This window comes from Sorex fumeus, unplaced genomic scaffold, assembly GCF_029834395.1.
Source record: "Sorex fumeus unplaced genomic scaffold, SorFum_2.1 ptg000122l, whole genome shotgun sequence".
Classification (NCBI taxonomy): domain Eukaryota; kingdom Metazoa; phylum Chordata; class Mammalia; order Eulipotyphla; family Soricidae; genus Sorex; species Sorex fumeus.
Window position 1 is genome coordinate 61865849 of NW_026606179.1, and position 24385 is coordinate 61890233.

Here is a 24385-nt window from a genome sequence, read left to right on the forward strand (position 1 = left end):
GTCCCCTCTGGGTGGAGGCCAGAGATGGATGCTCCAGGCTGTGGTCACCTGGCTGATGCCACAGCTCCAAGAGGGGACGGACCGGACCAGGGGGCTCCAGGCTGACCCTGTGTCATCTTCAAATGCGATGGGTAGAGCTCGTCCACTGGGTTCCAGGTGTGGTCCGTGGAGTGACAGGACTGCCCAGGAGCTCCAGACAGAGAGATGGGACGGGGCAGGCGCTTGCCTTTGGGCATTTCGGGGCTGATGTGGTCTCCCAAGCCCCACCAGGGGTCCTCTCTGAGCACTGCCTGGTATGGCCCAGAAAACAAAACAGACAAAACCCAGAAGCTGAGGCACAGTGCCTACTTGAGCCCACCCGGATTTCCTGTCTGATCCCCCTGTGGCCTGGGCTCTGGGTGCAGGCTTGGGGCTGGACGTGTTTGTAAAACTGGAGTTGGTGGGAGCTGAGCTGGGCTCTCAGTAGCAGACAGCACCCAGGAAAAACAGCACCCAGGAAAAGCCAGGTCTCACCTGACCAGAATCTTGGCTGCCTCCCCACTGCCCCTCCCTCTCCCAGGCCCTGAAGAAGAAGAACGTGGAAAGTGCGTGACAGTCTGCCTACAATGCCATCCGCATGGAGAACACAGGTGTGAACTGCCTCCACCAGGCATCCCGGGCGTATGCTCTGGCCTCCAAATTGCAAACAGACCTGATGGTGGAGAAGGTGAGTGCCCTTCGCAGGGTCAGCAGGACCCTTTGCTCGAGTATGGTGCTCCTGCTGGTTCAGAACCCAGAGCTTGCCAGGGACGGCTTCCCTGTTCGTGATTTTGGCTCTTCCTGGGGAAAGCCCAGGCTTCGGGCATCACTGGGTTGCTTTGCAGCTGTACCAGAATATGCAGCACTTGACCAAAGACCTGGAGACAGCCGTGAGTGGCAAGCACCTGCAGGGAAGCTTTGCGGAGATGGACAGGTTAAAACAGCTGTTGCAGAACCTGAAAGTGGACCTTTGGTATGTCCACTGCACACCTCGAGGGGCCAGGGAAAGGGGAAGGGTGAGAAGCAGACACCCAAAGCCTGGGCACAGCTGCTCAGCCTGTGGCTTGCACAGGTGATGAAAGACTCTACGAGCTTGGCCACCACACTGGCCACGGACCAGGAGCGAGCAGACAGGTTGATTGAGGAGATCACTGAAGAGATCAAACTCGAGGAAGGCCGCGACCAGCTGAGCCAGCTGCCCAAGGTTCCCTCCGCCGTGGGCGAGAGCTCCAAGGGCATCGGGCAGGACTAGCTACGAGGTAGGCCCACATGCAGGGTCAGCTGCAGGGGCGACGGGGGTCCTGCAAGCTGCTCACGAACTGTCCGTCCACGCTGCACCTCTGCCTTGAGGGGCAGGGCAGAGTGGCTGTTTGAGGCCTGGCCAGCACGTGGCTTGGGTGGCCTCGGTCCAGCCTTTCCCTGAGGGCTCTGTGGTATTCTGCAGGCTGGCCGCCATGAGGAACTAGGCCGCCGTCCACCTGGAGGGGAGGAGGGCGGCCGACCCTGCCTTCCTGCTGACTGTGGTCTCACTGCTCTCCACCCACCTGCCAGTCTGGAGCCCTGCTTGTGCCCAAAGTGGGCACCTGTCTCTGCGACTACTTCTGATGTCTCTATAATTCCCATGTCAGAAACAATAAACAGATTGTTCCTGACGATCTACCCGTCTTTCGTTTGGTGACTTAGGTCTGGGTGTCAGTGTGACTGGGATGTAAGGGTAGAGCCGCCCTCAAGCTGCAATTCAAATTCCAGGAGCATTCAAACGGGTTTCCAAGTTCCATGGCACAGCTACTGTCCCCGGAACTGTGACCTCGGGGCAGTGCTCCCTGTCCTCTGAGCCAAGGGCTGGGGTCTGGTGGCAGCACTGCCACTGTGTCTGCTCTGGTGTACACAGCAGGCCTGTTTCAGGCTACACACCTGACGACCCTCCTACACTCTGCCAGTGGGCACCGCTGCTGGGTCACTCTGGCACATCTGCTTCCACACTCACCACCTGTGCCCATAACAGGACCAGCACAGTACGACCTGTGTGTGTGTGTGTGTGTGTGTGTGTGTGTGTGTGTGTGTGTGTACATAGTCCAGAATCCACACCCCTATGACTTATGTGTGTACATACCTGGATCCCCACCCATAGGACCTGTATGTGTCCAATCTGGGACCCTCCCCTGCATGACCTGCGTGTGCACCCCAGTTCGTTCAGACCCATGCCAGTCTCAAGGAAGCCCAGTCATAAAGTCAGAGGTGCTACCAGCACAGCACATTGCGGGGCCCTGCCAGCCACCAAAGGAGGCTGTGGGAAGGACTGAGTTGGCCAGCCAGATTAACAGTAGAGCAGGGAGGGAATTTGCCTTACACGTGGCCAACCTGCCTTATGTCCACTGTATCCCCTCTGATCCCCGAGCACCGCCAGCAGTGATTCCATTGTAGAGCCTGAAGGAAGCCCTGAGCATTGCCGGGTGTGGCCCCCAAAAAAGAACAAAAAAGAGAAAAGATTGTGTGGAAATGAAGCTGAGGATAGAGCTAATTATGCCAGAGCTGTAATATAGCAAGTAGGGTGCTGGCTCTGCCCGCAGCGACCCCAGTTTTGTTCCCAGCATCACCTATGTTCCCCCAAGCACCGTCAGGAGTAATTCCTGAGTACAGAGCTGGCGTAAGCCCTGTGCATTGCCACGTGTGACTCAAAAAACAAAAAACAAAACCAAACAAAAAATCATGGGGCCAGAGTAGACTACAGACCAAACATGATTGCCACTCAATGCCTCTTTTGCAAATCACAGCACCCAAAAGGAGAGAGAGAACAAAAGGGAATGCCCTGCCACAGAGGCGGAGGGTGGGGGGGGTGGGGGATGGGGGGAGGAAAACTGGGATGGGGGGTGGAGAATGGGCACTGTGGAGGGATGAGTACTCGATCATTGTGTAACTGAAACCCAAGCACAAAAATTTGTAAGTCTACAACTGGACCTCATGGTTTATTACTAATAAAAATTGAAGAAAAAGCATGGGACCAAGAAGAGGCACTGCAGAAAGCAGCAGCTGCCCCCTCACTCTCTGAGCTTCCATGGTGGTGTGGCGCACCCAGGGCTGCGGCCATGCAGTGCCCTGGGAGATGAAATGGGGTTGGGGTGCAGTCTGGACCATGGCCCTGCTGTCGCTATTTGAGCCAACTCCTGACCCCTACTGTAGTGTCTTGAAAAGGAAAGATTCTGTTCTCTTTGGGTAAGTTAGAACTTTTGGATCCCCCACCCCCAACACACACACACACACACACACACACACACACACACACGGTGTGGAGTTTAGGAATCACTCCTGGGGGACTTGGAGGGCCGAACCGGATGCTGGTCCCCAGCTCAAGCTGATGCGATGGCACTCTCAGGGCCAAGCGGCTGGCCAAGAAGGGTTTTCTATGGCGTCTGACCTTTCCCAGAGACCTGCTCAGAGCCCTCCCACGGAAACGGCCACCTAGTGACCACCTGGGCTGCTGTGAGACACCTGGAGTGGGATCAGGGTCCCATGGGTGCTTAAATACCTGTCCTCTCTGCACCAGCAGCCCCCAGAGGTGGGAGGGGTACTCCAGGGGCAACCCCCCCACAGACACACCAGGGAGGTGCTGAGCTGTCAATAAGTTGTTCTGTGATTTTAATCTTTACCTTTTGGCTCGAGCGGGCCCAGTAACGTCTCCATTGGAGACTTTGTTGTTACTGTGTCTGGCATATCGAATACTCTCGGTAGCTTGCCGGGCTCTCCGAGAGGGGAGAGCCAAACCTTTTGGCTTTCGGGTCATACCCGGCTGCACTCAGGGATTCCTTCTGGCAGGCTCGGGGGACCCTATGGGGTGCTGGGAATCAAACGTGGGTTGCCCACCTGCAAAGTAAAGGCCCTACCTGCTGGTCTATCACTCTAATCTTTTTTTTTTTTCCGGGCCTCGATGGCAGAGCTCCTGGCTCAGCTCACTCAGGAACCCCTGGCTAGCACTGCAGTCTTGACAGGCCCCTTGGCCCAGAAGGGCGTGGCCAATACCAGCTTGTCCCTTCCAGTGACATGCATGTTCTCCCCAGAGCTGAGTGACCACTGGGGTTCAGCAGACAAGGGAAGCCTGGCAGGCAGCAGAGGCCTGATAGCACCATCCCCCATAGCAGCGGCAGGGTTGGGTAGGGCCAATTGTTGGGGGGACATACCTCCAGCTGGAACAGGTGGTCTGCAAAGAGAGAGAAGGTGAGAGTCAGGAAGTGTGAGTACAGTTGGTTGCCTGAGCAGAACCTCAGATAGAGGCTCTCAGAGCTGCAGCTGCTGCCCTCCAGAGAGGCCCTTCACTCCCTCAGTGGGCCAGAAAGATGCACTCTGGCTCCCAGGAACCACCGTGTCTTTGGAGCCCACTTCTCACAGGCCAGGGGATAACCACTGACCATCAGGGGTCAGCAATCGGGCCACCATGGTCCCAGTGAGCACTCCCCTGTTCATGTGAGCTATGGCCCGGCTACTCCTCGACTCCCCCTCCTGCCACCAACCAGAGGCAGAGTGCATGTTAGCATGTGCAATGCCCCGAGTTCGACTCCCATTACCGCAAGGGGGGCCTCAGAGAATCACTGGTCAGGGCCATGAACCACCGGGTGTGGTCCACTGAGAATCAAAGTGATGGGAGCGGCCAGCTTCTGCCGCAGGTCTGGCCAGCATCCACGGCCGGGCTCGCTACTCACAGAACCGCCCCAGCTGACCCGCTTGCAGGTGGACTCATCCCTCAGGGGCTGCCCCGCTGCCCAGGATGACCGCGGGGAAAGCAGCGTGGGGAGCCCTAGCCCGGCGGCTGGGGTGAGGGACCTGACGACCAGGATGGGAAGCAGAAACCTCGAGGCAGGGGCATGCCCGGGCACCGGGAAGGGCAGAAAGCAGTGGGTATGGGGCAGTGGGCAGGAATGGGCAGCCAGGCCGCCCAGCATCGGTGACCAGAGCCTGGCGCTCTCAGGCGCTGGACAGTCCAAGGCGTGGCCTAGGGTGTGGGTCGGGCCGTAGCTCTTACCGTCCATGGTCAGCAGGCTGTGGCCAGCGGAGATTCTGGGGCTGCGGGCAGCGGGGAGGCCTGGAACGGGGGTCGGGCCGTGGTCTTTTATGGTCCATGGTTTGGGGTCTGCGGTCTGCGGGCAGGCAGGAGTCACGCGGGCCGTGGCACTTCTGGGACCGCCCCTTCCGGGACCGCCCCTTCCGGCAAGGCCGCTCTCAGGATTGGTCAGCACGGAGGCGTCGCCATGGAGACGCGTCTGTGCGTTTGGGATGGAGCAAGCCCAAGGCCAGGCCGGTGGGGGCCCGGGCCTCCCGCAAAGCCTGGCCAGCCTCAGTTTGTCCCCTTGAAGAGCAGAAGCGGGGTGGAGAGTGTCCAGATCGGGCTCCTACTCCCGACACTGGAGCCCCAGCACCGCAGCTGCCGTGGGCTCCCCACCATTGAGAGAAGGCAGTGCCCACAGAGTGCCCCTGGGGACCATGTCTGGCCAGTGCACAAAACCTGAAGGGGCCAAGAGCGAGCTGGCTCATGGAGGCTGCGGGTCCTGTCCACTGTCCTAGCAGCCGGCATGGCCTCGGGAGCAACAGGGAGTGGGCGTCCCTGGAACCAGCTGGAAATAGGACCCCCATGTGCAGGAGCCGAGGGACTCGGCGGGGCTGAGTCCACGGCGGGCGAGCAAGCAGTCCCTGAGGGCTGTTACTGACTCAGAGCTGTAGAGGCCTGTTAGGAGGAGGGTCAGGGGGCAGCCCAGACCCTCAGCACACAGGCTCCAAGCTGCCTGGGGAAGGGAGTGCGTGTTGAGCAGTGCCCAGGCCCTCGGGGTCAGACTTTGGCCTCCCGTGTGTCCCTAGCTCATGGTGGGCCGAAGTGCATGCTGTGCTCTTTATTGACGAGCACCGTTTAAGTATTAACACTTGCAACGAACTATTTTGTTGTTGTTTTGGTTTGGGGGCTACCTGTAGGGGTGCTCTGGGCTTTATTCCTGCTCTCTCAGGGGTCATGCCCTGTTGGTTTGGGGTCCATACATGGAAACCACTGCAAAGCAAGAACCTTACTCAGTGGATTTTGCATCAGCCCTGCAATCAACTATCTTTGGTCATGTAACTCATGATAATTTGCTGAGTCCTTGTTGAGTCTTGTATTTACTGTGTCCTGACCACCACAACCCATGGGGACTGGACTCGTTATTTGCCCATGGAAGTATAGCCAATCTCCGTATTCGAACTTACACAAGCCTCTCTCCCGACCTGCCCTGAGTATCTTCATCAGAAAAGTCATCAGCACATGTCAGAGCCTGACCAGAATCATGTGAAGTTCCGGGAAAGGTGACTTGCAACAAAGGCTGTGTCATAGCTGCAAGCAGCTAGGAAACTGAGTGAACTGGGTTCGGGTCAGCACGACCCAATAAAGCGGCTTTTGTTAGATTCACTGTGCATCATATTCAATCGACGGTTTTGCCTGACTGATGTCGCTGTTGCTGTCGCTGTTGTTCCAAAATTTCTAACAGGATCGGACCACCGTCTCCTTCGTGCAAAATTCTACTTCACAGAGCGGGGAGAAAGGGCTGAAAAGTACAAAAAGAGAACTCCCAGAATGACCACCAACTGGGAACTCTTTGGTACTATTGCGGCAACATGGGAAGATGCCATTGTTGACAACATTGACGAGGAATATGATCGACTGGTTCAGCACCTCCATGAATGTGCGAGGAACATTCATGTGCGAGGAATGCCAAGAGAGAGATAGCCACAAAAAATCACCTATCTTCGAAAACTCTTGAGCTATTTCGCCTGCGTGGTTTGGCGCATGCCTCAGGCAACCACAAGCTAACGTCCGCGCTCGCAAAGCAGTGCAGAGATGTGATCAAGGAAGACTTCAAAGAGAGAAGACCAGAAGTACTGGTAGATGCGGCAGAAGCCGGGAAAAGTATTTGTAATGCCCGCCTGTCCTTCGCCAACTACAAGACCAAGATGACTGCCCTCCGACGTCCTGATGGATCCATCACATCCTCCAGAACAGCAATGGAGAAGATTATCCATGACTTCTACTCAAATCTCTTCGATAGCCATGTCCACTTGCCAACATACCAAATTCCACAGGATGGATATTTCGTTCCCAACGTTCTCCCTTCCAAAATCCGACACGCCATTTCGTCGGTAAAGAAACAAACAGCGTCCGGCCCAGACAAGGTCAGACCTGAACACCTGAAGAACCTGCCGTCAGTACTCATCAATATGCTGGCTCGGCTCTTCACTCGCTACCTGTCTGAATGCAAGGTTCCGTCCCAATGGAAAACCAGCAGGACCGTACTACTGTTCAAGATGGGAGACATCCATGACATTGGCAACTATCGCCCGATCTGCCTATTGTCTGTCATCTACAAGTTGTTAACTCGAGTCATCCTAAATAGGATTGGCAGAACACTCGATGAAGGACAACCATGCGAGCAAGCCGGGTTCCGCAAAGGATTCAGCACCATCGACCATATCCACACGATAACCAAGCTCATTGAGATTTCTCGGGAGTTCAAGATGCCGCTCTGTTTAACGTTCATTGATTTAAAGAAGGCCTTTGATTCTGTTGAGACGGAAGCGGTCATTGAAGCCCTAGCCAATCAGGGCATTCAAGCCCAATACATCAGGATCCTCCGTGAGCTGTATTGCGGATTCACTACCAGGATCTCACCATTCTACAAAGAAGTGATCGTTGATGTCAAGAGAGGGGTGCGGCAGGGTGATACCATTTCACCGAAACTCTTCAGTGCCACCCTCGAGAACATCATGTGATGACTGGAATGGAAAGGAATGGGAGTGAAGATAGATGGTCGGCAACTACACCACCTCCGCTTTGCTGATGACATTGTTTTAATAACACCAAACATCAGCCAAGCGGCACAAATGCTGGCCGACTTTGACCGTGAGTGTGGAAAGGTCGGACTACAGCTGAATCTTACGAAGACAATGTTTATGAGAAACAGCCTCGTTCCTGACGCCCCATTCACTCTCAACGGAACGACCATCTCCGAATGCAACAGCTATGTGTACCTAGGTCGAGAGGTCAACATGACAAATGACCTGGCACCCGAGCTGTGCAGGAGGAAGAGAGCGGCTTGGAACGCCTTCAAGAACGTCGAAGAAATAGCTAAAAGGACGAAGAACCTCCGGCTCCGGGCACATCTCTTTGATTCCACTGTTCTTCCTGCATTAACATATGCCTCAGAGACCTGGGCCCTACGCAAACAGGATGAGAACACTATTCAGGTCTCCCAAAGAAGAATCCAAAGAGCTATGCTTGGAATATCACGTTTCACTCAAATGAGAGAAAGAATCCGGAGTTCTGACATCCATCAACGATCAAGAATCAGGGACGCTGTCTCATTTGCCAAGGTGTCGAAAATCAGATGGGCTGGTCACATAATGAGATTTAAAGAGGACCGCTGGACTAGAGCTGTTACCGACTGGATTCCACGGGATGTCAAAAGACCGCGTGGCCGCCCACCTACCAGACGGTCTGACTTCTTCTTCAAGATCATGAACGATCGGTTTGAGGCCCTTCATGTTCCAGGAGCGAACAGATGCCATTGGGCTACACTAGCACGCGACAGGGACAAATGGAGACGTTACTGGCGCCCGCTTGAGCAAATCGACGACTAACGGGAAGTTAAGTGATTAAGTGATTAAGTGATTTTGATCTTCTGGACTCTAATGTATGCTGGATTTTACATCATTAACCCAATCAAAAGGGGCTACAAAAGCCAGTCAGCACTAAATGGTCTAAGCTTTAGCCCTCCTCTTCCCAATATTCCATATGCCTCCCTTATCTCTGCACCCCTGACCGATCACTTGATCAGAAACCAACAACCTCGGCTCTGACGCCATGAAGGAACTCCAAGAGGTCCCCCCACGCGGCTTCTTCCCACAGACCACCTGGACCACATCTTGAACGTGGCTGGAGCCTGGGCTCTGGGCTTTGGGGGGGACTTTGATGGAGTTCCAGGTAATTGGCAGGGCTAGGAGAGCTTGGGCCCCCCAGTCTGGTACCTTTGTGAGGTGTTGGGGGCCCCGGGTGGGCACTCGGCCCCCTCCAGAAGCAGAGCCTGCATTTCTGCACACTCCCCAGGCTGCCATTGGAGCTTGAGGATATGTCCAAGTGCTAAACCTGGTTGCCTAGCTGCTCCGGAGACAGTGGACAGAAGCAGAGGTCCGGAGTGTCCTGGCAGAAAACCTTCCCAGTGTGTTCCGGGTTGTAGATCAGGTGAGAACAGCAGGCCATCATGCAGCTGCCACAGCCTCTCGTGGTCCACAGAGAAGCAACCACTCGCAGCCCTCCGAGGAGGAGCCCATCACCCTGGAACAGCTGGATGCTTCCTGCAGGACCAACTACTGCTACTCAGCTGCGCCCTGTTTCCACCACCCGGCAGGGACCCAGCGGCCTCTCTCGTGCCCCTCCTGCTCAGCCTGTGTCTGCTGCAATGTGCAGGGCTTCCCTCACTGCTCACTAGGGACACACCGTGGACCCAGAATCCAGACCCTCTCAAGTCTGCAGCAGTGTGTGGTCGGCCTGGCCCTGGAGGGGCGCCCAAGACCCAGCGGGCAGCCGGGGCTAACACCAGACATAAGCACACCTGGCACTGCAGCGCAGGCAGGAGCCCAACTCTTGAGAAAGGCCTTCCTGGGAACATGGAGGAGGGTCTTCACACACAAGTCCTGCTCTGCTGCCTCTTTCAACATACACATATATGCCAGCACTCATGTATTCACACATGCACACACAATGCTCAAGCCATGCACACCTGTATTCATACGTAAATGAACAATACAGTGCATGTACACATGTGCCCACACACATACTCCCTACACACATATATTCACATGCACATGATTCCACACCTTCACGCACTCAGCCCCTCCTCAGTCTGACTCCACAGGGGTACTCATAAGCACATCACATGTGTACACGTGTTCACAGGATAGCTGCACACGTGAACCCACCAGTGCACATATATATCACCCCACTCACACATCTGCACATGCTTACAGCTTACACATGCGTGCATCCACACACACACACACACACACACACACACACACACACGCACCCACATGCAGTCTCACCATGGTTCCCCGCATGACCAGAGCCAACCGTGATGGAGATGAGACTCTTATCTCATACACTCGGTCAGCCTCGCCCTCCTGAGGGTCAGTATCCCATGACCCCTCAGGGACAGTCGCCTCGGGCATTTCTGTTATCTTTTTTTATTTTCTGGTCACACCCGGCAATGCTTGTTATATCCCAGAGGGAGTTTCTCTCGAAGATTGATCAGGCCGGATGTGAGGCTGCAAGCACAAGGCCCCTTAATCTCTAGCTCAAGCTAGTGTCCAGTTTCATCTGACACAGTGGAGTCTTGACAAGGACCCCGACTCTGACGTCTGAGCAGCTTATATGGGGTTTGGATACAGAACAGCATGTTTTCTAGGAACTGGCAGCATGTTTCCAGTTCTTGGTCCCTGTCCAGCCCCTTGACTCCACTCCCGCAGCCCTCTCTGCATGGCTGGGCACCATGGCCCATGCCCGCTTCTCTGATAGGCTGCTGCGATGGGAGTGAGGGGGGTTATCTGCCCAGGGTGATACTATTTTCTGAGAAGTTGGAACTTTTTGATGGAAACCGAGACTTAGGCCTGCTGAGTTTCGGTCCTAAAGTGGAGCCTGTCATGGCTCCTCTTCAGCCTCACAAGGCTGGGAATCAATCTCCGGTCGGCTGTGGGCAGAGCAATCACCCCACTTGCTGTACTACTGCTCTGGCATTAATGAGTTCCTATCCCCTGCTTCATTTCCATAAAATCTTTGTTTGGATCCTTAGGGGTGGGGGCACACTCGGCAAGTGTTCAGGGATTCCTTCAGGCCCTGCACTCAGGAATGAAAACCCTGGCGGGGCTTGGGGGTCCAGAGGGGATGCAGGGGACATAAAGCAGGTCGGCCACGTGCAAGTCAAACGACCTCCCTGCTGCACTACTGCTCTGGCCGGCCACCTTCGTCCTTCCCACAGCCTCCTTGGTGGCTGGCAGGGCCCCCAATGTGCTGTGCTGGTAGCGCCTCTGACTTTATGACTGTGCTTCCTTGAGACTGGCATGGGTCTGTATGGACTAGAGTGCACACGCAGGTCATACAAGGGTGGGTCATGGCGCGGACACACATACACACATGCACAGTTCATACTGCCCGTGTCCTGTTTTGGGCACAGGCTGTAAGTGTGGAAGCAGATGTGCCAGGGTGACCCAGCAGCGGTGCCCAATAGTAGGGTACAGGAGGGATGTCAGGTAAGTGTCCTGGAACAGGCCTGGTGAGTACACAGGTGCAGACATGGTGGCAGTGCTGCCACCAGACCTCAGCCCATGGCTCAGAGGTCAGAAAGCACTGCCCACAGGGTCACAGACCCGGGCAGAGGAGCTGTGCCACTGAACTTGGAAACCCATTCGAATGCTCCTGCGATGTGGATTGCGGCTTGAAGGTGTCTCTACCCTCACACCCCAGCCACACCGACACCCCACACCCAGGTCACCAAACGAAAGACGCCAAGTCCTCAGGAACAATCCGTTTATTGTTCCTGACATGGGCATTACACAGAGAAGTCAGAAGTTTGTGTAGTTGCAGAGACTGGCGCCCACTGTGGACACACGGCAGGGCTCCAGGCTGGCAGGTGGGTGGAGAGCAGTGAGGCCACGGTCAGCAGGAAGGTAGCGACAGCATACCACAGAGCCCCTCAGGGGAAGGCTGGACTGAGGCCACCCAAGCCACGTGCTGGCCGGGACTGAAACAGCCACTCTCCCCCACCCCTCACGGCAGAGTTGCAGTGTGGACAGACAGCACGTGAGCAGCCTGTAGGGTCCCCTTCTCCCCGCAGCCAACCCTGCACGTGGGCCTACCTCGCAGCTAGTCCTGCCCGATGCCCTTGGAGCTCTCGCCCACGGTGGAGGGAACCTTGGGCAGCTGGCTCAGCCAGTCTCGATCCTCCTCGAGTTTGATCTCCTCGGTGACCTCCTGAAGGAACCTGTCCACTCGCTCCTGGTGTGTGGTCAGTGTGGTGGCCGTGGCCGAGCTCAGTGAGTTTTCCACCACCTGTGCAAGCCACAGACTGAGCCAACTGCCGAGGCTTGGGGCTCTGGACCGCTCCCCTCCCCGCGTCCTGGCCCCTCAAGATGTGCAGTGGACATACCCACATAAGCACATCTGCACCAGCTGTTCAAACCTGTTCACCACTGCAGAGACCTTCTGCAGGCCCTGGGCACTCACGAAGTTCTCCATGCCTATGGTCAACTCTTGCATATTCCTGGACACCCGCAAAGCACCTTAGTGATACCGACAGGCTGGGTTTTCCACAGGCAGAGCCAAAGTTCACGGATGGGGAAGCCGTCCATGGCAAGCTCTGGGTCCCGAACTTACAAGAAAACAACACTCCAGTCAAAGGGTCCCGCTGACCCCGCAACGGTCACTCACCTCATTCACGATCATGCTTGTTTGCACGTCGGAGGCCACAGCGTAAGCCAGGGACGTGATTCGGAGCCAGTTCCATCTTTCGTTCTTCATTTGGATGGCATTCTCAGCATACTCTCGCGCAATCTCACCATTCTCCTCCAACAGAACCTGGAAGAAGGAGGGACAGAGGGAAGGGCAGCCAAGGACCTGGTCGCGTAAGACCTGGCTTTTCCTGGAGCTGTCTGCTAGTGAGAGCCCAGCTGCCTTCCCACTGACTCCAGTTTTACAAACACGTCCAGACCCAAGCCTGCACCCAAAGTCCAGGCCACAGAGGGATCAGAAGGAAATCTGGGTGGGCTCAAATAAGGCACCATGCCTCAGTTTCTGGGTTTTGTCTGTTTTGTTTTCTGGGCCATACCAGGCAGTGCTCAGAGAGGACCCCTCGTGGGGCTTGGGAGACCACATCAGTCCAGGAGGAACCCAGGTCAGCTGCCCCAAGGCCAGCGCCAGCCCCTGTCCCATCTCTGTCTGGAGCTCCCTGGGCAGTCCCGTCACTTGAAGGAGCCACACCCTGAAACCCAGTGGACGAGCTCCAACCATCGCATTTGAAGATGGCACAAGGTCAGCCTGGAGCCCCCTGGTCCGTTTCGTCCACTCGTGGAGCTGAGGCATCAGCCCAGTGACCACAGCCTGGAGGATCCATCTCTGGCCTCCACCCAGAGGGGACCCTCAGGCACTGTGGTGAAGGGAGGAAAGGGATGGAGGGCTTAGTGGGCATCCCGCTGGCACAGAACAAAGAAACACAGGGCGGGAGCTGAGCCCTGGAGAGTCTTGGAAGGTCCAGCATATGGGCAGGGTCAGTCTCCCGGAACCACGGCCCCAGGGAATGTGGGGCAGCCACTCAGGGCCTGTCTTAAAATCAGCCACGCCCCAGGATGGGCAGGACACCAACCCAGGGCCTGTCCCCCAGCAGCCACGTCCCGGGACAGAGCGAGGCAGCAGCTCACCTGCTTCACTTTGGCCTTTTTAGCCTGGAAGTCCTCCTCCTTCTCAGCCAGCTTCTCTAGCCACTCTGCCTCCTAGCTGCTTTCTCGGCCAGCTTTTCTAGCTGCTCTGCGGTGTAGTGAGAAGAGGCACAGATGAGGTGTGCAGAGCCACCGCCCTGCCTCCCCAGCCCAAGCAGATGCGGTGGCACTGTCAGGGCCAAGCCACTGGCCAAGAAGGGTTTTCTATTGTGTCTGTCCTTTCCCAGACACCTGCCCAGAATCCTCCCATTGGAAAAGTCCACCTAGTGACCACCTAGTGACCACTGGGGCTGCTGGTGAGACACTTGGAGGGGATCTGCACTGGGAACTGGGTCCCAGGGGTGCTTGGATACCTGTTCCCTCTCCACCAGCTGCCCACAGGCGGCAGGCTCAGGGGACCATATGGGGTGTTTGGTATCAAACCTGGTTGGCCACTTGCAAAGTAAAGACCCTACCTGCTGGTCTATCACTCTAATCTTATTTTTTAGGTGCCTCTCTAGCAGAACTCCAGGCTCAGCTCACTCAGGAACCATGGCCAGCACTGCAGGCCTGACAGGCCCCTTGTAACAAAAGGGCATGGCCAGTACCAGGCTGTCCCTTCCAGTGACATGAATGTTCTCCCCAAGCTGAGTGACCATTGGGGCTCAGCAGACAAGGAAAGCCTGGCAGGCAGCAGAGGCCGTCAGCACCATCCCTCATGGCCGCGGCAGGGCTGGGTAGGACCAACGGGGGGGGGGGGGGGGGGGCACATACCTTCAGCAGGACCATGTGGTCTGCAAAGAGAGAGAAGGTGAGAGTCAGGAAGTGTGAATTCAGCAGAACCTCTGATAGAGGCTCTCAGGACTGTAGCTGCTGTCCTCCGGGAGGCCCTTCACTCCCTTGCTGGGCCAGGAAGATGCACTCTGGCTCCCGGGAACCGCTGTGTCCTCTGAAGCCCACTTCTCTCAGGCCAGGGGATGACCGCTGACTGTCAGGGGTCAGCAATCGGGCCACCATGGTCCCAGTGAGCACTGCCCTGTCCATGTGACCTATGGCCCGGCTACTCCTAGACTCCCCTCCCACCCGCGACATGGGGCAGAGCGCACGTCAGCGTCTGCGACGCCCACGTTCGATCCCCAGCACCGCGAGGGGGACCCCAGAGAACCACCGTCTGGGCGGGCCATGACCTGCCAGTGTGGCCTATGCAGAACCAAAGGGACGGGAGCAGCCGGATCTGCGCCCGAAGGCCTGGCCCGCTGCCACGGCTGGCTCGCTGCTGGTGGAGACGCCCCAGCTGGCCCGCCTGCGGGTGGGCACATCCCTCAGGGGCTGCCCCGCTGCCCAGGGTGAACGCTGGGAGGGCAGCTCGCGGGGAGCCCTTGCCCGGCGCCTGGGGTGAGGGACCCACGGCCAGGATGGGAAACGGAAGCCCCGAGGCAGGGGAGGGGAGGGCAGCGGGCAGGGCACGGGCAGGACACAGGCAGCGGGAAGGCCAGCACCAGGAGGCCAGAGCCTGGCGCTCTCGGACGTTGGACAGCTGTGGGCAGGCCTGGGGCGGGGTCGGGCCGCGGGTCTTACGGCCCATGGCCAGCGGGCGGGCGGCGGCATTCCGGGGCGGCGGACAGCGAGCAGCAGACAGTCCGGGGTGGATGGCGGCGGGGAGGCCTGGGGCGGGGTCGGACCGTGGCCTTTTATGGGACATAGTCCGGGGTCTGTGGGCAGCGGGCCGACAGGTGTCGAGTTTGGCAGAGGCACTTCCGGGACCGCCTTTTCCGGGACCGCCCCTTCCGCCTAGGCCGCACTCGGGATTGGTCGGCGCGGAGGTGTCGCCATGGAGACGCGTTCGTGAGTCTGGGATGGAGAAAGCCCAAGGAACGGCCTGTGCGGGCCGGCCCTCCCGCAGAGCCTGGCCAGCCTCAGTTTTTCCCCCTGAAGAGCAGAGGCCCGGGTGTCCAGATCGGGGCCCCTACTCCCGACACAGGAGCCCCAGCACCGTGGCTGCCGTGGGCTCCCCACCATCGAGAGAAAGCCATGCCCAGCGGAGTGCCCCTGGGGTCCATGTCCGGCCAGCACACGATGCTGGAAGGGGCCAAGAGCGAGCTGGCTCATGGAGGCTGGGGGTCCTGTCCACTGTCCAAGCAGCCGGCCATGGCCTCAGGAGCAACAGGGAGTGGGCATCCCTGGAATCTGTTGGAGATAGGGCCCCCGTGCAGGGGCTGAGGGACTGGGGGTTGGGGAGTGCTGAGTCCACAGGTTACTGACCCAGAGCTGTAGAGGCCTGTTAGGAGGACGGTGAGGGGCAGCCCAGACCCTCAGCACACAGGATCCAAGCTGCCTGGGGAAGGGACTGCGTGCTGAGCAGTGCCCAGGGTCCTAGGGTCAGACCTTGGTCTCCCATGTGGCTGGTGATGGGCACCATTTCCTCAGCGTCTGGCGGGCCAAGGTGCACTCTCTGCTCTTTATTGGCGAGCACCATTTAAGTTTTAAACATTCAACTGACTTGCACTCCACTGCTCTTTTTGTGTGTTTGGGTTTGGGGGCTACCTGTGCGTGTGCTCAGGACTTACTTCTGGCTCTCTCAGCGTTCACACCTGTTGGGGCTTGGGGGTCCATATGCAGAGCCACTGCAAAGCAAGAACCCTACCCAGTGAATTATTGCATCTGCCCTGCAATAAACCACCTTAGATCAAATGTCTCATGACAGTTTTCTGAGGCCTTGTTCAGTCTTATATTTATTGCGTTCTGGCCACCATGACCCATGGGGGCTGGACTCGTGACCCTGCCCATGGAAAGTAGTAAGTAAAGTAAAGGCCCTCCTGTTGATCGTCGATTTGCTTGAGCGGGCCCAGTAACGTCTCCATTGGAGACTTTGTTGTTACTGTGTCTGGCATATCGAATACTCTCGGTAGCTTGCCGGGGCTGGAGCGATAGCACAGCGGGTAGGGCGTCTGCCTTGCACGCAGCCAACATGGCCGACCCTGCCCATGGAAGTACAACTTATCTCTGTATCTGATCTTGCACAAGCCTCCACCTCGACCTTCCCTGAGTATCTTCACTGGAAAAGACATCAACACTTGTGGGAGCCTGACCAGAGCCATGAGGAATTTCCTGAATGTGCTGCCTTGCAAATAAGGCTGTGTCATAGCTGCAAACAGCTAGGAATCCTCAGTGAATTGGGTTGGGGTCAGCATGTCCCATTGTAGTCGCTTTCGTTAAATTAACTTTACTTTGATAGGATGAAAGTACAACAGATACCTTATTGGGTTACTGTGTGGGAAGTGGGGTGTAAAGAGGTACAAAGTGTCTGATTTACTTCATCAGGAACTTTGTGTGTGATTATGCTACAAAATAACATGCACTTTAATGTGTTTTGAACTTCTGTTGTTTGATCTTAAGCACTCTGATGTATGCTGGATGTTTTGATCGGTAACCCAATACAAAGGGGCTGCAAAAGCCAGTCAGCGCTAAATGGACTGAGTGAGCTTTAACCCTCCACTTTCCAAATTTCACACGCCTGGCTTATCTCTGTGCCCCCGACCGATCACGCGATCGAGAACCAAGAACCACGTTCTGATGCCATGAAGGAACTCCAAGGGGTCACCCACGCGACTGCTTCCCACAGACCACCTGGACCACATCAACAACATGGCTGGAGCTGGGGCTCTGGGCTTCAGTGGGGACTTGATGGGTTTCCAGGGAAGGGGTGGGGCTGGAAGGGCTGGGGTCCCACAGTCTGGTGCCTTGGGTGAGGTGTCAGTGGCCGCAGGTGGGCTGTCAGCCCCCTGCAGAAGCAGAGTCTGCATTTCTGCCCGATCTCAGGCTGCCCTTGGGCCTTGAGGACATGTCCAAGTGCCCAGACCTGTTCACCAAGCTGCTCCGGAGACAGTGGAAGGAAGCAAGGGTCCGGGGTGTCCTGGCAGAAAACCTTCCCAGGGTCTTCCGGGATGTAGATCAGGTGAGAACAGCATCACCCACCCCCTCCCCCCACCATCACGGCAGCTGCCCAACCTCTCCTGGTCCACAGGCAAGCAACCACTCCCAGTCCCAGCCCCCCGAGGAGGAGCCCATCCCCCTGGAAAAGCTGGAGGCTCCCTGCAGGAAGATATGGGACTCTGGGAATCGAACACAGGTTGGCTGTGTGCAAGGCCAATGCCCTACCCACTGTACTATCACTTCAACCCCCTGATGATTTTTTAAAAGGCCGAACGCTATTTAACTGAACTTGTTGCACACTTTGTTCTATTGTGCCAAAGTTCTGTTCTGCCTCCTTTGTAAGCTCACATGGGCTCGTCAAGGCAGAATTGCCTTCAGAAGGTGTAATAAATTTTGTAAGGTGTGAGTTGGAATTCCAAAAGATGATCGAAGCCAGTTAATACCCCCTCGTAATTCTTAAAACTCATTTAACTTTTTTTTTTTTACCTCCATGCCGAGACCACTCCATGAAGGTACCAGCAGAGGAACAAAGGCACGCAGGTCCCGGGGCTGAGATCTCCAAGCCTACTTGGATCAGGGTTGAGCATCCTTTACCCAGATCCTCCAAATTCCAGTAGGCAGGGGTCACACCCACCAACTGGCCCCCTGGCGCCGTGTAATCCCATCAACGGCCAAGACTCAGAGACTATAAAACCCAGCTCCCAGAAGAGAACAGCGCAGAGTCTCCTGCCCCCTCGCCTGGCTGTCCTCACCGGGGCCCCTTGGAGGGGAGCGGGTTGAGTTTTTCTCCCCGCCCCGACCAGGGCTCCAGCAGCTGAAGACCTCCAGAACCAGCCACCACCATGCCGAGACCACTCTCCGCAAACATGAAGGTACTGGCAGAGGAACAAAGCCACGCGGGTCCCAGGGCTGAGATCCCCAAGCCTACCTGGATCGGGGCTGAGCATCCTCCACCCAGATCCTCCAAATTCCAGTAGGCGGGGGTCACACCCACCAACTGGCCCCCTGGTGCCGTGTAATCCCATCAACGGCCAAGACTCAGAGACTATAAAACCCAGTTCCCGGAAGCGACATCTTATCATCTCATTCCTACTTTGGACAAACTTGCAGGCTACCGAATGTAACCTGCCCGCAAGGCAGAGTCTGGCAAACTCCCCGTGGCGTACCCATATGCCAAATACCAGTAACAATGAAGGGTCTCATTCTCCTAACTCTGAAAGAGCCTTGAATATGGCACTTTTTTAAAAAAAATCTCAGGGCTAGGACGAAGGAGACGTTACTGGGGCCTGCTCGAGGCAATCGACGAATAACAGGATGGTTGTGATTGATTGTGATTGTGATTTAACGTTTTTAGATTCACAGATCACAGATCATCCTGTTATTCGTCGATTGCCTCAAGCAGGCCCCAGTAACGTCTCCTTCATCCTAGCCCTGAGATTATATTCAAGGCTCTTTAGGAGAATGAGACCCATCATTGTTACTGGTATTTGACATATTGGGTACGACACAGGGAGTTTGCCAGACTCTACCGTGTGGGCAGGTTACATTCGGTAGCCTGCCAGTTTGTAAAACGTTTTTAGATTATCTCTCCTAAATTGTATCTTTCGAGGAATAATTTTAAGTTTCCTAAATACTTTGTCCTTAAGTATTCCGAAGGAGATGTTTTCTGAGCTTTTTCAGTAGCTATCTGTAAGCCCCTAAAAAACATATTCAAGGTCTGTTTATACATATTTTCTGTTTCCTGTTCTGGCATGGCGGCCAAGCAATTTGTTATCCATATAAGGAATGAATTTGGCATCCATAAATTTTTCTCTTAGTTTCCCTAAAGGCCAGTTTACAAAATATTGACACATTGTTCGGCTATTCATCATTCCTTGAGGCTATATAGTCCAATGATATCTTTTACTAGGATTTCCATTACTTAAAGAGGGAACAGTAAAAGCAAATTTTGGCATATCATCAGGTTGTAAGGGATGGTGTAAAAACAATCCTTAAGATCAGTAACAATTATCCTCCACTGCTGAGTAATTAGAGCCAAATGAGGAATTAGAGAGAAATTCGGGAGGCCCGGTTGTAAGGGGCCCATTAGTTCCATACATTCATCAACTTTTTTTTTTATTGTGGAATGCTTCACCGATTTGCATGACATCCTTGCCCAGGGGCCATGCTAATCTTCTCTGTACCATTCCAGTTTTAGTATATGTGCTGCCGAAGAGAGCACCATTCATTAACTTTTCATGTGTTAGATGTTTTTTAAACAATTCAGGCATGGCAACCAGTTTTCCTCGTTTAGGGCCCAGACAGGGTCTACATTTTTCGATGTAATGGGAAGAGCGGCTCAGCGTGAAGTTTTTTTTTCTTTTTGGGTCACACCCAGCAATGTTTAGGGGTTACTCCTGACTCATGCACTCAGGATACTCCTGACAGTGGTCGGGGAACCCTATGGGATGCTGGGAATCGAACCTGGGTCGACCGCGTGCAAGGCAAAGGCCCTATCCGCTGTGCTATTGCTCCAGCCCCCTGGGGCTTTACAAGATTTTTTACAAGCAGTGGCCCCTATCAAAGAGGGTTTTTCATTGTTCTAGTAAATCCTCCCCCACCAGGTGCTAGCAACGGCTGCATGTATGGTTGTAAATTAGCCATGGCTTCATCAGGGCCAGTACAGGTTAAAACATTAACACTCTTGGGGGGTGGGAGGGATACTGGGATTAGTGGTGGTGGAGAATGGGCACTGGTGGAGGGATGGGTACTCGATCACTGTATAACTGAAACCCAAGCACAAAAATTTGTAGGTCTACAACTGGACCCCATGGTGTTTCACTAATGAAAATTTAAAAATAAATAAATAAATAACATAAAAATAAATAAAACATTAATACTTTTTATACACCAATTAACACACCTAAATCTGTAAAGGTAGCATTTACAGAACTTTTTTTCCATCCCTGTGGCCAATAACATGAGGCAGTAATTGATACACACACATTTCCCTTCCATCTCTGTCCACTTCTTCAACTTTGAGTGGACTGCATTTTGTATTTATTTATTTAATTTTGTTTAAATGCCTCTAACCTCAGTTTTTATTTTCTCTCCAATACACAACTCAAATAGTCATAAATGCAATTTAGGCTTATATTTTAAACGATCCTTGAAAAATCACATGATATAGAGAAAGGGAACAAAATTTCAAATTGTCTACATGTACCTTAGCTTGAAGGTCAAATATTCCTTCTGGTTTTCGATTTTATCTCCCTTTTCCTTTCATTTTTGGTAATTTTTTTTCTGCTTTTTGGGTCATACCCTGCAATGCACAGGGGTTACTCCTAGCTCATGCATTCAGGAATTACTCCTGGCGGTGCTCGGGGGACCATGTGGGATGCTGGGAATCGAACCCGGGTCGGCCGCGTGCAAGGCAAACGCCCTACCTGCTGTGCTATCGTTCCAACCCCTCTCATATTTGAAATAAAATTCTTCTGCCAGAATACTTTAAACTTTAATTCCCCTTTTACCACAAATACATATTTTGTTTTCTGGATATGCTCAATTCAAAAGGTATTCAAAACTTTTGACATTAAATATAGACTTCTTGGAGCTGGAGAGATAGCACAGAGGGTAGGGCTTGCACGCACCCGACCCGGGTTCGATTCCCAGCGTCCCATATAGTCCCCTGAGCACCGCCAGGAGTAATTCCTGAGTGCAGAGCCAGGAGTAACCCCTGTGCATTGCAGGGTATGACCCAAAAAGCAAATAAATAAATAAATACATATAGATTTTTTTTTTGGCCGGCAAGAGCTGGGGAAAGGGTACCCATTACCAGACACATGGGTGGCCAAGGTCTGACCCCGAGGGTCCTGGGCACTGCTCAGCACGCACTCCCTTCCCCAGGCAGCTTGGAGCCTGTGTGCTGAGGGTCTGGGCTGCCCCTCACCCTCCTAACAGGCCTCTACAGCTCTGCGTCGGTCACAGCCCTCAGGGACTGCTTGCTCGCCCGCTGTGGACTCAGCCCTCCGAGTCCCTCGGCTCCTGCACGGGAGTCTTATCTCCAACTGGTTCCAGGGACGCCAACTCCCTCTTGCTCCTGAGGCCATGGCCGGCTGCTTGGACAGTGGACAGGACCCGCAGCCAGGACAGGACCCCATGAGCCAGCTCGCTCTTCCGGCTTCGTGCACTGGCCGGACACGGTCCCCAGGGGCAATCCGCATGGCACTGTCTTCTCTCGATGGTGGGGAGCCCTCGACAGCCACGGTGCTGGGGCTCCTGTGTCGGGAGTAGGGGCCCCGATCTGGACACTCGTGGCTGGGCCTCTGCTCTTCAGGGAGACAGCACTGAGACTGGCCAGATTCTGCGGGAGGCTTGGCCCGCACCAGCCTGGCCTTGGGCTTGCTCCATCCAAGACGCACAGACGCGTCTCCATGGCGACGCCTCCGCGCCGTCCAATCCTGAGAGTGGTCTGGCCGGAAGGGGCGGTCCCAGAAGTGCTGTGGTCCAGCACAACTCCTGCCAGCCCGCGGCCAGCAAACCCCTGACCAATGACTATAAAAGGCCACGGCCCGACCCCTGCCCAAGGCCTCCCCACCGCCTGTCACCCCGAACTGTCCAGTGCTCACTGCCCGCCGCCCCGACTGTCCGCTACCTGCCCTCCGGCCATGGACCGTAAGACCCGCAGCCTGACCCCCGCCCCAGGCCTCGCCCACAGCTGTCCAGCGCCGGAGAGCTCCAGGCTCTGGCCACCCGGTGCTGTCCTTCCCACTGCCCGTGTTTTCCCCGTGCCCTGCCCGCTGCCCCGTGCCCCCTGCCCGGCCCTGGCCACTGCCCTCCCCTACCCTGCCTCGGGGCTTCCGCTTCCCATACTGGTTGTCAGGTCCCTCACCCCAGCCACCGAGCAAGGGCTCCCCGCGAGCCGCCCTCCCCGCGGTCATCTTGGGCAGCGGGGCAGCCCCTGAGGGGTGTGCCCACCCGCAGGCGGGTCAGCTGGGGCGCCTCCACCAGCAGCGAGCCAGCCGTGGCTGCGGGCCAGGCCTTCGGACGCAGAGCCAGCGGCTCGCGTTCCTTTGGTTCTCCATGGGCCACACTCGGCCGTCATCGCCCGCCCAGACCGTGGTTTTCTGGGGCCCCCCTTGCGGTGTTGGGGGTCGAACTCGGGCGTCACAGACACTGACATGCGTTCTGCCCCTGGTCGCAGGTGGGAGGGGAGTCTAGGAGTAGCCGGGCCATAGGTCACACGGACAGGGCAGTGCTCACTGGGACCATGGTGGCCCGATTGCTGACCCCTGATGGTCAGCGGTCATCCCGTGGCCTGAGAGAAGTGGACTTCAGAGGACACAGCGGTTCCCGGGAGCCAGAGTGCATCTTCCTGGCCCAGCAAGGGAGTGAAGGGCCTCCCGGAGGACAGCAGCTACAGTCCTGAGAGCCTCTATCAGAGGTTCTGCTCAGGCATCCAACTGAATTCACACTTCCTGACTCTCACCTTCTCTCTCTTTGCAGACCACCTGTTCCAACTGAAGGTATGTCCCCCCAATTGGCCCTACCCAGCCCTGCCGCTGCCATTGGGGGATGGTGCTGTCAGGCCTCTGCTGCCTGCCAGGCTTTCCTTGTCTACTAAGCCCCAGTGGTCACTCAGCTTGGGGAGAACATACCTGTCACTGGAAGGGACAGCCTGGTACTGGCCACGCCCTTCTGTACCAAGGGGCCTGTCAGGTTTGCAGTGCTGTCCAGGGGTTCCTGAGTGAGCTGAGCCTGGAACTCTGCCAGAGAGGCCCCTAAAAAAATAAGATTAGAGTAATAGACCAGCAGGTAGGGCCTTTACTTTGCAGGTGGGCAACCCAGGTTTGATTCCCAGCACCCCATAGGGTCCCTTGAGCCTGCCAGGAGGAATCCCTGAGTGCAGCCGGGTATGATCTGAAAACCAAAACGTAAAGATTAAAATCACAGAACAACTTAGTGGCAACTCAGCACCTCCCTGGTGTTTCTGTGGGGGCATTACCTCTGGAGTGCTCCTCCCACCTTTGGGGGCTGCTGGTGCAGAGAGAACAGGCATCTAAGCACCCCTGGGACCCCGATCCCAGTGCAGATCCCCTCCAGGTGTCTCACAGCAGCCCAGGTGGTCACTAGGTGGCCGTTTCCGTGGGAGGCTTCTGAGCAGGTTTCTGGGAAAGGCCAGACGCCATAGAAAACCCCTCTTGGCCAGCCGTTTGGTCCTGACAGCGCCATCGCATCTGCTTGAGCTGGGGACCAGGGCGTGTGGCTCTGCACGACTAATCTGGTGTCTCCTCTCAGTTCAACTGGAAAAAGCTCCAGGAGTTGTACAAGGAGGTTCAGCAGCTAGAGAAGCCGCCCGATAGGATGAAGCTGCTAGAGAAGGAGGAGCAGGAGATGATGGAGCAGCTAAAGAAGCTGATTGAGAAGGCGGACAAGGACTTCAGGGCGGAAAAGGCCAAAGAGGAGCAGGTGAGTTGCTGTTCTCGCCCGCCCTGGGACATGTCTGCTGGAGGACATGCCCTGGTTTGATGTCCAGCTCATCCTGGGGCATGGCTGCTGTTAGGACAGGCCCTGAATAGGTGTCCCACACTCCCTGTGGGCGTGGTTCCAGGAGACTGACCATGCCCATGTGCTGGACCTTCCAAGACTCTCTGGGCTCAGCAACCGTCCTGTGTTTCTTTGTTCTGTGCCAGTGGGATGCCCACTAAGCCCTCCATCCCTTTCCTCCCTTCACCACAGTGCCTGAGGGTCCCCTCTGGGTGGAGGCCAGAGACGGATGCTCAAGGCTGTAGTCACCTGGCTGATGCCACAGCTCCAAGAGGGGACGGAACGGACCAGGGGGCTCCAGGGTGACCCTGTGCCACCTTCAAATGCGATGGGTAGAGCTTGTCCACTAGGTTCCAGGTGTGGCTCCGTGGAGTGACAGAACTGCCCAGGAGCTCAGACAGAGAAATGGGGCAGGGGCAGGGGCTTGCCTTGGGGTATC

At 55.8% G+C, this 24385-nt stretch overlaps 1 protein-coding gene and 1 non-coding gene across 2 annotated transcripts in view; one reads left to right on the forward strand and one right to left on the reverse strand.

Annotated features, from left to right (window-relative positions):
* The window catches only part of CDH13 (cadherin 13), a 1034759-nt gene that overhangs the window by 923493 nt on the left and 86881 nt on the right, over positions 1-24385 (forward strand). The window lies entirely within an intron of this gene.
* LOC130044537 (U6 spliceosomal RNA) lies at positions 19536-19642 on the reverse strand. Its single transcript, XR_008795405.1, has one exon. It is a non-coding gene; the product is annotated as a U6 spliceosomal RNA (small nuclear RNA).